This window comes from Eucyclogobius newberryi, unplaced genomic scaffold (assembly GCF_026437365.1).
Source record: "Eucyclogobius newberryi isolate DKJ021-1_F unplaced genomic scaffold, fEucNew1.0.hap1 SCAF_9, whole genome shotgun sequence".
Taxonomy (NCBI): Eukaryota; Metazoa; Chordata; class Actinopteri; order Gobiiformes; family Gobiidae; genus Eucyclogobius; species Eucyclogobius newberryi.
In genome coordinates this window covers 35,051,019-35,063,042 of record NW_027316532.1, presented here as the reverse complement: position 1 = coordinate 35,063,042, position 12,024 = coordinate 35,051,019, and the positions used below count along the sequence as shown (strand labels likewise).

Here is a 12,024-nt window from a genome sequence, read left to right as displayed (position 1 = left end):
GGGAAAGGCCGTGTGGTGTGGGGATTTTAATGCGCATAGCGCTTTGTGGGGCGGTAGTGGTACCGATAGGTATGGGCAGGTGGTAGAGGGTTTTATCAATCAAAGGGAGTTGGTTTGTCTGAATGATGGGGGTGGGACCCGCTATGATATGGGGACCGGTGCGGAAAGTGCAATAGATCTTACACTTGTGTCCAAGGAGTTAGCTGGTGTTTGTAGTTGGGAGGTTCTTGGTAATCTTTCTTTTGGTAGCGATCACTATCTAGTCCGCACCGTGATTGGCTTTGGGAGCTGTGTGGTCAGGGGGACGAGGATCCAGAGGTGGCAGTTGGCAAGGGCGAACTGGGGGGCTTTCCTGAGGAAAGCTGATGATGGTTCTAGGGTTCTGCAGGAAGGAGGATTGACTCAGGTGGATGATCTCAATAGTGCAATTGTCTCGCTCATCACGCAGTCAGCGGTAGGCACGATTCCTAAGAGTGGTGGTAGTGGACATAGGAAGCGGGTGCCGTGGTGGACTGAAGCATGTGGTCATGCTGTTAGGGCGAGAAATGCGGCGTTTCGCCGGCTAAGGGTTGCCCACACTGAGGGTGCCCTCATTGACTACAAGAGGGCCCGCGCTGTTGTGCGGAAAACTGTGAGAACGGCCAAGAGTGCCTATTGGAGGCGGTATTGTTCCAAAATTGGGAGAGAAACGCGTCTCGGGGATGTTTGGGGGATGATTAAGCGGATGCATGGGGTTGAGCGCCGTCGTGGGACCCCGGTCCTAATACTGAATGGTGTTGAAGCAGTCAGCGACGTTGACAAAGCTGAACTGTTGGCCAGCACCTTTGTGTCGGTGCACAGCTCTGACAATCTCTCACCTGCGGAAAGGCACTACAGGGAGAGTACTTTGGCCCAGAATTCTGAGCTGATTGGGCACCAGCCTTCGACTCAAGATGACCTTGACCTTCCGTTTAGTTTGTTTGAGCTAAGGAGAGCACTTTCTAAGGCGAAACAGACAGCCCCGGGTAAAGATGAGGTGTGCTATGACATGCTCTCTCATTTGACTGATGACACGCTTGGGCTAGTCCTGGGTCTTTTCAACCGTGTTTGGGATTCAGGTTGTGTTCCATCTGCGTGGAAACAGTCTACGGTGGTGCCGGTTCTGAAGCCGGGTAGGCCAGCGTCTGACCCTTCAAGTTATAGGCCGATTGCCTTGACGTCGCAGCTCGGGAAAACGATGGAGCGCATGGTTACCGAGCGGTTGGATTACTTCTTGGAGAGTCAGGGTTTGCTTCCCGCGCACCAGAGTGGTTTCCGTAGGGGCAGGAACACCATGGATTCCGTGTTGTGTTTGGAATCTGATATCCAGCTGGCCAGGGCTCAGAAAGAAAAGGTTATTGCGGTGCTCTTTGATGTGGAGAAGGCGTACGATATGGTTTGGAAGGATGGGCTCCTCATTAAGCTGCGGAAGTGTGGTGTGAAGGGTAAACTGTTTAACTGGGTCCGGAGCTTTCTGTCTGGCCGGCGTATCCAAACCAGAGTGGGCGCTGCTTACTCTGGGGTCTATGGGGTGGAGAATGGGATCCCGCAGGGGAGTGTGTGTAGCCCTATCTTGTTCAATGTTATGATTAAGGACATCTTTGACGACGTGGATGGGTCTGTTGGGAGGAGCCTTTATGCTGACGATGGCGCTCTATGGGTGAGAGGGAGGAATCTCCGGTTTTACGAAGCGAAACTGCAAAGGGCAATACAGCAGGAGGAGCAGTGGACCCTGAAGTGGGGGTTTAAACTGTCCGTACGGAAGTCTCAAGTGATCTGTTTCTTCAATGGACATAGGGACGTCTCCCTTCGACTGCATGGGCAGGTGCTCGAACAGGTCAGGGAGGTGAGGTTCTTGGGGGTCACCTTTGACGAGAGGCTTAGTTGGCGTCGGCACATTGATGAGGTCAGTGGTAAATGCAAAAGGGTGAATAACTTGCTTCGTTGTCTATCCGGCCAGGACTGGGGGGCCAGCAGAAGGTCGCTCCTGGGTATTTATCGGGCCGTCATGAGGGCGGCTATTGATTATGGCTGTATAGCCTACATGTCTGCGGCTGAGACTAACTTAAAGAAGCTTGATGTGGAGCAAGCCCAGGCCTTGCGCATCTGCTGTAGGGCTTTTAGGACCTCCCCTGTCTCGGCGCTGCAGGTTGAGTTGGGGGAATTGCCGTTACGGCTCCGGAGGCTAGAACTTCTGTTGGCTTACTGGGTGAATGTGCAAGGTCATACGAGCTCTCACCCGGTGAGGGACTTTCTCAGGGTTGATGGGGGGCAGAGTGAGGCTGGCGGTATGATTTTCAGCCAGGTAGGAAATGCGAAGGCGCGGCTTGCGGGGGTTGGTGATCTGCGTGTGAGCCCGTCGGTGGCTTTGTCTGCTATAGCTCCGTGGAAGTTTGTCCCGGCTCCTGTTGATGTTAGCTTGCATGGCAAGCTTAGAGGAGTCGCTGGGAGGGCACCGCAGTTTGCCGTTCAAGCGCTCATCGATAAGCACTCAGGTGATGTGTTTATTTATACCGACGGGTCTAGGGATCCTGAGAGTGGGCGTACTGGCGCCGCTTATTTTGTGCCTGACCTGGGGCTAGCGGTCAAGAAGAGGTTGACAGATCGCCTTTCTGTTTTCACGTCGGAACTTATAGCGATACGGTTGGCGTTGGAATGGGCGGAATCTGCTTTGCAGTGTTGCGGCATTGTGGTGGCCTCTGACAGCCTTTCTGCATTGCAAAGCATTAAATCTGGGAAATCGGATTGCAGACAGGATGTGTTGAATGGCATCTTCTGTCTGATGCTCTCCCTGTCCAGGAAGGATGTGAGGGTTTCCTTCATTTGGGTCCCTGCGCATGTGGGGGTGGATGGTAACGAAATGGCTGATGCACTGGCTAAACGTTCCCTTCGGCGGCCATCAATTGATGTGGCGGTTGAGTTAAGCAAATGTGAAATCAAGCCTGTTATCAAGAGTCATGTGGTCGGCCTTTGGCAGGAATTTTGGAGCCACTGTGTTACTGGACGGCATCTCTATCACATACAGGGTAGTGTGGGTCCTTGCGGGTCTATGGGCAGGAACGCGTGGGAGGAAAGGGCCTTCGCCCGCATGAGGATTGGCCATACTGGACTCAATTGGTCACTGAGTAGGATAGGCAAACATCCGACCGGTCTGTGTGGTCACTGTCGGGTGCCAGAGACTGTCGAGCATGTGCTGATTTGCTGTGAGGCTTATGATAGGGAAAGGGCCGGGTTGGCCTTGTGGTTTCGGAATAATGGGCGGGAGTTCAATCTGCGGAACATTCTGGCGATCCAGTCGCAGGGTTTGTGTCAGGCTGTGGTTGCTTACTTATGTAGCACAGGGCTGGGTAAACGTTTATAGAGGTGGGGGGTGTTGGAGACTGAGCCGAGGATGAGGAGCAAGAGGATGTTCTAACGCGCTTGGACTTCATGGGCCTAGAAACGCCAAAGTGATGGAAGAAGGACTTCTAAAGGATAAAACGACAAAGACGTCCCATGACCTCATGGGCTTTGTAAAACAACAAAGACGTCCCATGATCTCATGGGCTTTGTACTTCCAAAGCACCGAACGTCAAAGAGGGCGAGGAAGGTGAAGAAGAGTCTCCCTGGAATAAAGCCGGTTGGTCTCTGACACAACAACTATTCTAGTCACAAAAACACATCATGACCTCATGGGCTTTGTAACGCCAAAGCGATGGGAGGAGTACTTTTACGGACTACGACAGAGTCTGAGGACTACGAAACGTCTGAGGAATAAAGTCTGGCGGTAATGCAACACTCGGATGCCAACCGCCATAAAACAACAACAACAACAACAACAACAACAACAACAACAACTATTCTAGTCACAAAGACATATCATGACCTCATGGGCTTTGTAACACCAAAGCAATGGAAGGAGTTCTTTTACGGACTACGACAGTCTGAGGACTACGAAAAGTCTGAGGAATAAAGTCTGGCAGTAATGCAACAATTGGATGCCAACCGCCATAAAACAACAACAACAACAACAACAACAACAAAGACGTCCCATGGCCTCATGGGCTTTGTACTTCCAAAGCAATGGAATAAGAATTTTTAAGGACTACGACAAAGTCTGAGGGGAGGAAGAACTTCTATAGGATACAATGACAAAGGCATCTCATGACCTCTTGGGCTTTGTCAAAGCACTGGAAGTCAAAGCACTGGGAGAACAACTTTTAGGACTACGACAAAGTCTGAGGCATAAAGTCTGGCGGTAATGCAACACTTGGATGCCAACCGCCATAAAACAACAACAACAACAACAACAACAAGGACTACGACAAAGTCTGAGGGGAGGAAGACCTTCTATAGGATACAATGACAAAGGCATCTCATGACCTCTTGGGCTTTGTCAAAGCACTGCAGGTCAAAGCACTGGAAGAACAACTTTTAGGACTACGACAAAGTCTGGGGAATAAAGTCTGGCGGTAATGCGACACTCGGCTGTTGACTGCCATAAAACAATAACAACAGCAACAACAACAGTCTAAGGAATAAAGTCTGGCGGTAATGCAACACTCGGATGCCAACCGCCATAAAACAACAACAACAACAACAACAACAACAACAACAACAACCGGCTTTATTCCAGGGAGACTCCTCTTCATCTTCCTCTCCGACGCTCGGTGCTTCCACCGCACAGCCCCACTCTTTAGGCTTCATTCTATAGGCTTTAACATTTCCACTGATGTCGCTGCTTGGTAGCCGTGCGTCTACGAGACTGGACGAGGACAGGAGACCACCCCCACCCCCATCTCGTCACTCTGATCACCCTGACTCCCCAAAAGCAGACCCCCATCACTCCGACTCCCATTTAGCGCCTTTAGCCTGTTTTCTATATCTGCCCAATCAAGCTCCTTTGTTCCAAGGAATCTCCCTGCAGCTTTAGCAATGATCCTGATCCTTTCAGTTCTGCTTTGAGCCTGAGCAGCACAGTTTACAACATCCACCATAAAGAGTACAAAATCCTCTCTATCCACAACCAGGGTATTCTCATTAATTCTGGAACCTGCACACTTGGGACCTCCACTCTTGAAACCTTCACACTTCTTGGGAGCCACGCTGGCCTTTCTCATTTCGCCCTGGCTGGGAGCAGCGTTGGCTCCTCTCTCTGTATTTACTCTAAACTCGTTACTTGAAACTTTCTTGACTGCATCTGTATAGGATACACCTTGAGAGACCTTTATTTTATGCACCTCAGCAGCTCTTTTGCTAAACCTGCATCCCCCGTAGGCAGAGCTGTGTTCTTCCCCACAGTTACAGCACTTCAGTTTTGCTCCCACGTCACACTTCCCATACTCGTGATCTCCTGCACATTTACCACATCTTTGCCTCCCTCTACAGACCGCTGCAATATGCCCAAAGCGCTGGCACTTAAAGCAACGCAGGGGCGGTGGAACATATGGCCTAACGTCATGGCACATGAACCCAATGAACACCTTACTAGGCAGGCACCTCCCTTCAAGTGTTACCATTACCGACAAGCTGTCACATCTTACCCCAGACCGGGTCACCTTCAACCGCCTAGCGTCCACCACCTTAGCTCCAGTCAAATTCTCCTTAACTTCATCCACAGACGTTGCCGTAGGGACACCTACGATAACTCCTCTGACCGTGTTTCTTTCAGCATCAGACACAAGAATGTCCTTTCCACCCAGACGTTTAGTTCCAATCGCCTTCCGTTGCTGAGCCGCGTCCTTGCACACGACCAGCAGCGAGCCATCTCTAAGGACACTCGCACTCTTGATCACTCCCACAGCTACAGTTAGGCTCTTTGACAATGCCACTGAATTCCACTCCTTAAAGGATGCACTATCCTGTGCAAGCTTTATGATCACCTTACAGTCTCTGCTCTCACTCCGGATATCAATAGCTTCAGCCTCATCCTGCTGCTCATTCCCAGAACCCTCGGACGAGCTAAGGGACTTTTTACGTTTCCGGGCACGTGCAGCCAGAAAAGGCTGCTCCTCCACGCCGTCCAGAACGTCTTCGACCACCGATCCACTCTCCTCCGCCATCTCCCGTCTCTCCAGACCGGAGACTAGCTCTTCTTCTTCTTCTTCTTCTTTGGTGTTTTATTGTAGTAGTCCTCAGACTGTCCAGTTTACATTCAAAGTCTATGTGGACGCGTGTTTTTGTGGCGTGAATTCTGCGTTTTGAGCGTCAGACCGCTGACGGCGCTGGAGCGCAAAGCACTCGCTCTGTGCGGCTCGCAAAGTGGAGCCCCGGAACGCACAAGCTCAAAGGAGGAGAGGAAGAGGGAGAGGAAGAGGAAGAAGGAGAGGAAGAAGGAGAGGAAGAGGGAGAGGAAGAGGGAGAGGGAGAGGGAGAGGAAGAGGAAAAGGAAGAGGGAGAGGGAGAGGGAGAGGAAGAGGAAGAGGGAGAGGAAGAGGGAGAGGAGGGAAAGAGAGAAGAGGGAGAGTTAGAGGCAGAGGAAGAGGGAGAGGAAGAGGAAGAGGGAGAGGGAGAGGGAGAGGGAGAGGAAGAGGAAGAGGGAGAGGGAGAGGGAGGGAAAGAGAGAAGACGGGACGGGTAGTTCCAGAGCGTAATCTTACCTGTAAATGCTTTTTTCATATCTGTTTCAAGCCCCTCCCCCGAGCGTTACCATGGAGATCATCTCACTAATAAACGATATAATGCTTAAAAGAGCTACAATGAGGGGCAAATAAGCATACTTTTATATTATTTAATATATAATATTTTATTTCTAAATGAATACGCTGTATTAAAGAGTGGGGAAGTTAATTGTTTTAACAATAACAATATAAATGTTTTCTTACTTTTTTCTGATTGTGAATAATCGTGATATTTCTCCTCATGATAATCGTGACTAAAATGAATACTGTGACATCCCTAATAACGAAACAAACAAAAGTCACCCAAAAGCTATTAAGACGAGGAAATATGAGGAAGCGTATGTAGCACTTGGCTTCACTGTGACTGAGGTGGAGACGAGGAAAGACCACCGTGTCTACTGTGTCTTCCAATGTTGGCAGTGACAGCATGAAGCCAAATAAATTACACATCAGTAAAATACACACTTGTGACTGATTCAGAATTAGCCATGACAGGTACCAAATGATTGGTACCTGTCAAGTTGACGTAAAAATAATTATTTCAAGGCTTGTATACACTAAACAAAGATGTTAAAAAGATGTATGATCAAAGTATTTTAGCACAGATCTGAGATTTAAGGTCTGGGTAAAATGAAATATAGGTTTTCTACCAAATTGCGAAAGAAAATCACATGAAAAGCTTTGATATGTTGAAAGATTCCTTTGGCTTGAAGATAACGGACTTTTATAGGTATTTACAAATAAGGTGTTATTATAACCAAGAAATTAGGAACGGCAATGACCATTATAACCTTCTGACTGCAATTTTTTATAACCATATAAATCAGAACTTTGAAGGGGAAGAATATCTAAATTATATAAATGCATTCACTATCAACTATTCTAGCATACATTATAAAATTAAATGGGAAAGAGAAATTAATTTTGTTTTGAAGAAAGAAGAATGGGACGGTCTATATATATATGCATATCCCAAAGGCAAAATCACATATTTGATGAGTTCTTTTGGAAAAATGTATTAGGTTTTTTCATAACACCATGTCAAAGTGCTCACTATTCACAAGGAAATTCTAACAGCTGGAGAAACTGTGGTTACCCGGAAGAGCACCATTAGCATGTGTTTTTGGACTTTCCTGTTGCTCAGAAATATTGGACTGGGATTAACATAGCACAACGAACCATCTTTGCCACTGGAATCCCACTGGACTTCAGAACTATGTATCTGGGCCTTAGAACTCCTGCCATGGACACAAGAAATGGATTCCTTTGGAATCATTTTTGGCAGGTTGGAAGAAGGCCAAAAAAGGATGACACCAATCAAAGTTATTAGATCAAAGTTATCAGTTATTAGATAAATGGAAAAGATTATATTCAGACTTAACGTGAAAACCAACATACAGTATTTAATAGACTTTGAACTAAGTGGGACTTATATGTTATATGTTATATATGAACATGATATGCCATAATCTAATTAGATTTTATTAAATGTTATTAAACTTTTACTGTTCTGTGCCACATTTTTTATTTTCACTCTCTGGACATGTTCCTTGTTATGTGTCTTATATGTTTACATAAAAAAAAAACATTAAATAAAGTAAAACTTTTATAATAATGGTAGTAATTAGTAATGTTTGATCTGCATAAGCTTCCAAAGTCAAAATTAACAGGCACAGTGTCACAAGCAGGTGTTGAATGCATATGCACTTTGATTAATGACCATCTGCTAAACGTTTCATGCCACTGCCTTTGCATACTAAAATCTGTACACATAAGCACTGTCTAAGAAATCAAAGGAACGGTTTGGAAAATGGTCAGTGGTAATTTCAATTGTGCCATTCTTAGTTAAAGGCCTTAAGCACAGCCACTGGCATCCCTAATATCGCTACCTTATAATCATATAAGAACACTTTTGTATTAGAAATTGTCGATAACAATGAGTCAATGCCAGGAACAGCTTAGAAAAAAGATCAACGTGATGTCTTAATATAGACAGATTCTCATTCATTCAAGGCCCTTCTGTATTCCCGTTATAAATCTCCATAATGAGGCATAAATCAACATTATTAACATAAGGGTTACAGGCAACACAGTAAGCAACGTAATGGCACCTGACACGTGGTACTCCCCACAATCTCCAGTCAGTGCAGCGGCGGCAATCACCAACGTATCTGAGCTCCTGTCCCTCCAAACCAGCTCGTCATAATTGGCAATCAGTGTTCTGAGTGACTTCTGCAAATTGCACGAGCCATTACGATCTGTAGGCTGTTTTTAACCACAAACCCATACGCACAATCAGGTAAATGGAAGTATTAGGGACAAGATGAGATGGTATGGAAGTATGGAAGTGACAGAATGAAAAGAGGCGAAAATAAAAAGGGGAATAGAACAGAACAAGTCATACTAACCTAATACGCATTCAATTCTAAAAAGTTCCTGAATCTTTTACAATGGCCTTTGCTGCTGTCTGGGTTGCCATGCCATTACATGATTTGTTTTTTTAAACTAGTGAATGTGTAATGCAACCTTTTCTATTAATTGTGGCTCGTAGCAGGACTGTGAACCTTCATAGCTGGATGATTCCTGTCACATTCATTATGTTCCTTTTTTACTGTTAAATAAATATTATTACATTTACCTTCCTGTGTATTCATGCACCCCAGAGTCTTCAGAGTGGGAGCATTTTGAACATAGCCACCTATAAGAAACACTTTTGTTACAGAACAGAAACCGAACTAAAACTGTAGGGAAAAACCTTCTTTGCAGAGATAACGGAAAATGGCAAATACTTAGGGACAATGTATGAGGCAAATTATTTGCTTCTTTTGAATGAGCAATTGTTGTATTTTTGTCAATGTTTACTTGTTTACGGGTTTTCTCCTACACCCCACAGAGACTTTCCAATGGGAGCGTTTTGAGCGCAGCCATTCAACAAGGAAGCATTTCTGTCAGAGAAGCAGAGCTGCTGGACTGCACATACAAAGAAGGGGGAGGCCCATCGTTGTTCTGCCTTCTCAAGCATCTCCAAGCACCTCTCCCAGCCCACAAATCAGCATAAACCTTCACACAAAGCATGTTGTACCAAACCCCCTGGACTGACTATCTAAAAGAAAATGAGTATAGTTGTTAAAAGGCTAAGGGCACATTTGCAACACTCCGATTCCTGGAGTTCTCATTCCTGTCTTTTTCCCTTGTTGTCGTTTTATCTTTCTTTTGTTGCTTTTTTCTAATTTGTATGTATGAGAAAGTGAGAACCAAATTCCTCAATCAATTCTAATAAATGGGTTTGAATATGGTTCTTGACGATTTGCTGCATGTCATGCCTGAGTCTCAGTTCCAATTTCAAACTACACTGTCCTGTTGAAAAAAGCCCAGAGGCCAAAAATCTATTTCAACTATTTTATAACACCATGTCAAGCTGTGCATTATGCACAGGGAAATACTAGTTGCTGGATAAATTGAGGTTGCCAGGTGGCCCATCACCGTCGTGCATTTTGGGACTTAAATAATTGGACCAAGATGAACAAAGCACTGCAAACTGTTTTCAGTATTGATATTCCATTAATGACGGAGTGGCAATATCTCTCAGCTGCCTTAGGTGTATACTGCCATTGTGTCCTTGGGCAAGACACTGTACCTGCCTTCCCCCAAGTGTCTGTGAACACTGGTGTGTGAATGTGTGTGTGAATGGGGGAGTGGTTCATTGATGCAACGTGCTCTGAGTGCCTTGAGGGTAGAAAAGCACTAATAAATGTAACCATTTACAATTACAAGCAATTCACAAGCTATGAATCTAAGCCTCAACACCCCTGCCATGGATACAATAAATACACACTGTTAGAGCAACCTTCTGGGACAAAAGGCCACTCCAAAAAAAAACTGCACCAACAATCAAGGACTGAATCAAGATTGGAATTGACATTTGTAAGATGGACTGATTTTAAAGATGGACATTATTGACAGTGTAAGACACGTACGTCCCAAAAGATCTTTAAACAGGGTCATTAACTTCGAAGGGGTTCGAAGGCAATGTGAACCAACACATTGGGACCACAGCACTCTGCTTTTATGACCCCCTGTTGCAACACCTAACAACACAGAGAACAATTAACTCTCAGCAAATGGCTCCAAGGACTGGAACCCTGTGGTGAAGTGGAATCGTCCTACTGCAGTCAAAAGCTCTTTGTTTTCCTTCCTTGGGACAAGCTGGACGGAGAAGCTTCTCGAAGACAAAGTTCTTAAATTGCTGTATTTCACATTTAAATTGACTCCATGTTTCACTATGTGATCAAAATCTGTAACTAAACCATGTTTGTTGAACAGACTTAATGCCGAATGAAATGTGTTATGTTTATGCCATATTTGCCATTTCCTTGTTGCTAATAATGTGTGTATTAATTGTTGTAATATTTTGGTATGGTTACATATGTAATTTTGTTAATATTGTCCAAATTAGTAACAATAAGTTAGATTGAGAGTTAAAGTCAGAGTTTTAAGGTCACTCCCACTTTAAGCCCCACCTCTGTGGGGCTTAAAGTGGGATAAAAGACAATGCAAGCCCCTCTCTCGCTCTCTCTTCTTGCTGGACCTTTGACACCAAGAACTTCTGGTTTGACCTCCAAGTGACCCTTCCCAACCTGAGGACCTAGGTTCCTTTGTCTCTCACTTTTGCATTCAGGCAATGGCCGAAGTTGCCATTTTCTCAGCTAAAGAATGCACAAGTGAGCTGATTGAGATCAGCTCACAAATATTCTCCTGAAAACACCTCAGGACCATGCTGCTCCGATGGAATTTTCAAAATCTTCGAAGGCTGAACCCTGCACAAAGATCAGCAAGCTGTGGATGGCTCCCAGTGAGCCAAAGAGCCAGAGGAGGCCTTGGTCCAAATCTGAGCGACCTATATCTCTGGGACTTCGCCTTTTCAAGACTGATCCGAGCGTTTTTTTTAACTACGTTGAGCCCAGACATAGCCTGTGTAGCCAAATGTATAATCAATTGCCTATATATTTTTGTTTTTTAAACCACACAAAATCATTCTGGATTATTGATCTTATATAGTTAGGGAGTCCCTCCTACATTCTGTTCAAATACAGAAGGGTCTGGAATCAGATTATTCGGGGGCGTCAAAAAAACTCGCCAACCACCGGTGCTAATTTGTGTCACGTGTCTCTCAAATGCGGAAGACGTCACTCAAATATTTTCAGAACATTCAGAACAAAATATATAACTTCATTATCTCAGATTTACAGAGTTTAGTGCATCACTTGTTGACTCAACAGAAGTCGGCAACGTTTCTCAGTCCGTGTCCCTCGTAAGCCACCATGTTTGTTTAGACACGAACGGACAATGTGTTTGTTTGATTGGTTAATCCGACCTGTCAAACACTCCCTTTGGGAATTGGAGCAAC

General features: G+C 45.5%; 1 protein-coding gene across 1 annotated transcript in view; it reads left to right on the top strand.

Annotated features, from left to right (window-relative positions):
* polr2eb (RNA polymerase II, I and III subunit E, b) overlaps positions 1-11,554 on the top strand; it is a 311,979-nt gene extending 300,425 nt beyond the window's left edge. The window contains exon 8 of the mRNA XM_072438495.1: positions 11,544-11,554. The gene's annotated coding sequence lies outside the window, so the exon portion shown is untranslated. The remainder of the gene's footprint in view (positions 1-11,543) is intronic.
* Positions 11,555-12,024: the final 470 nt, after the last annotated feature.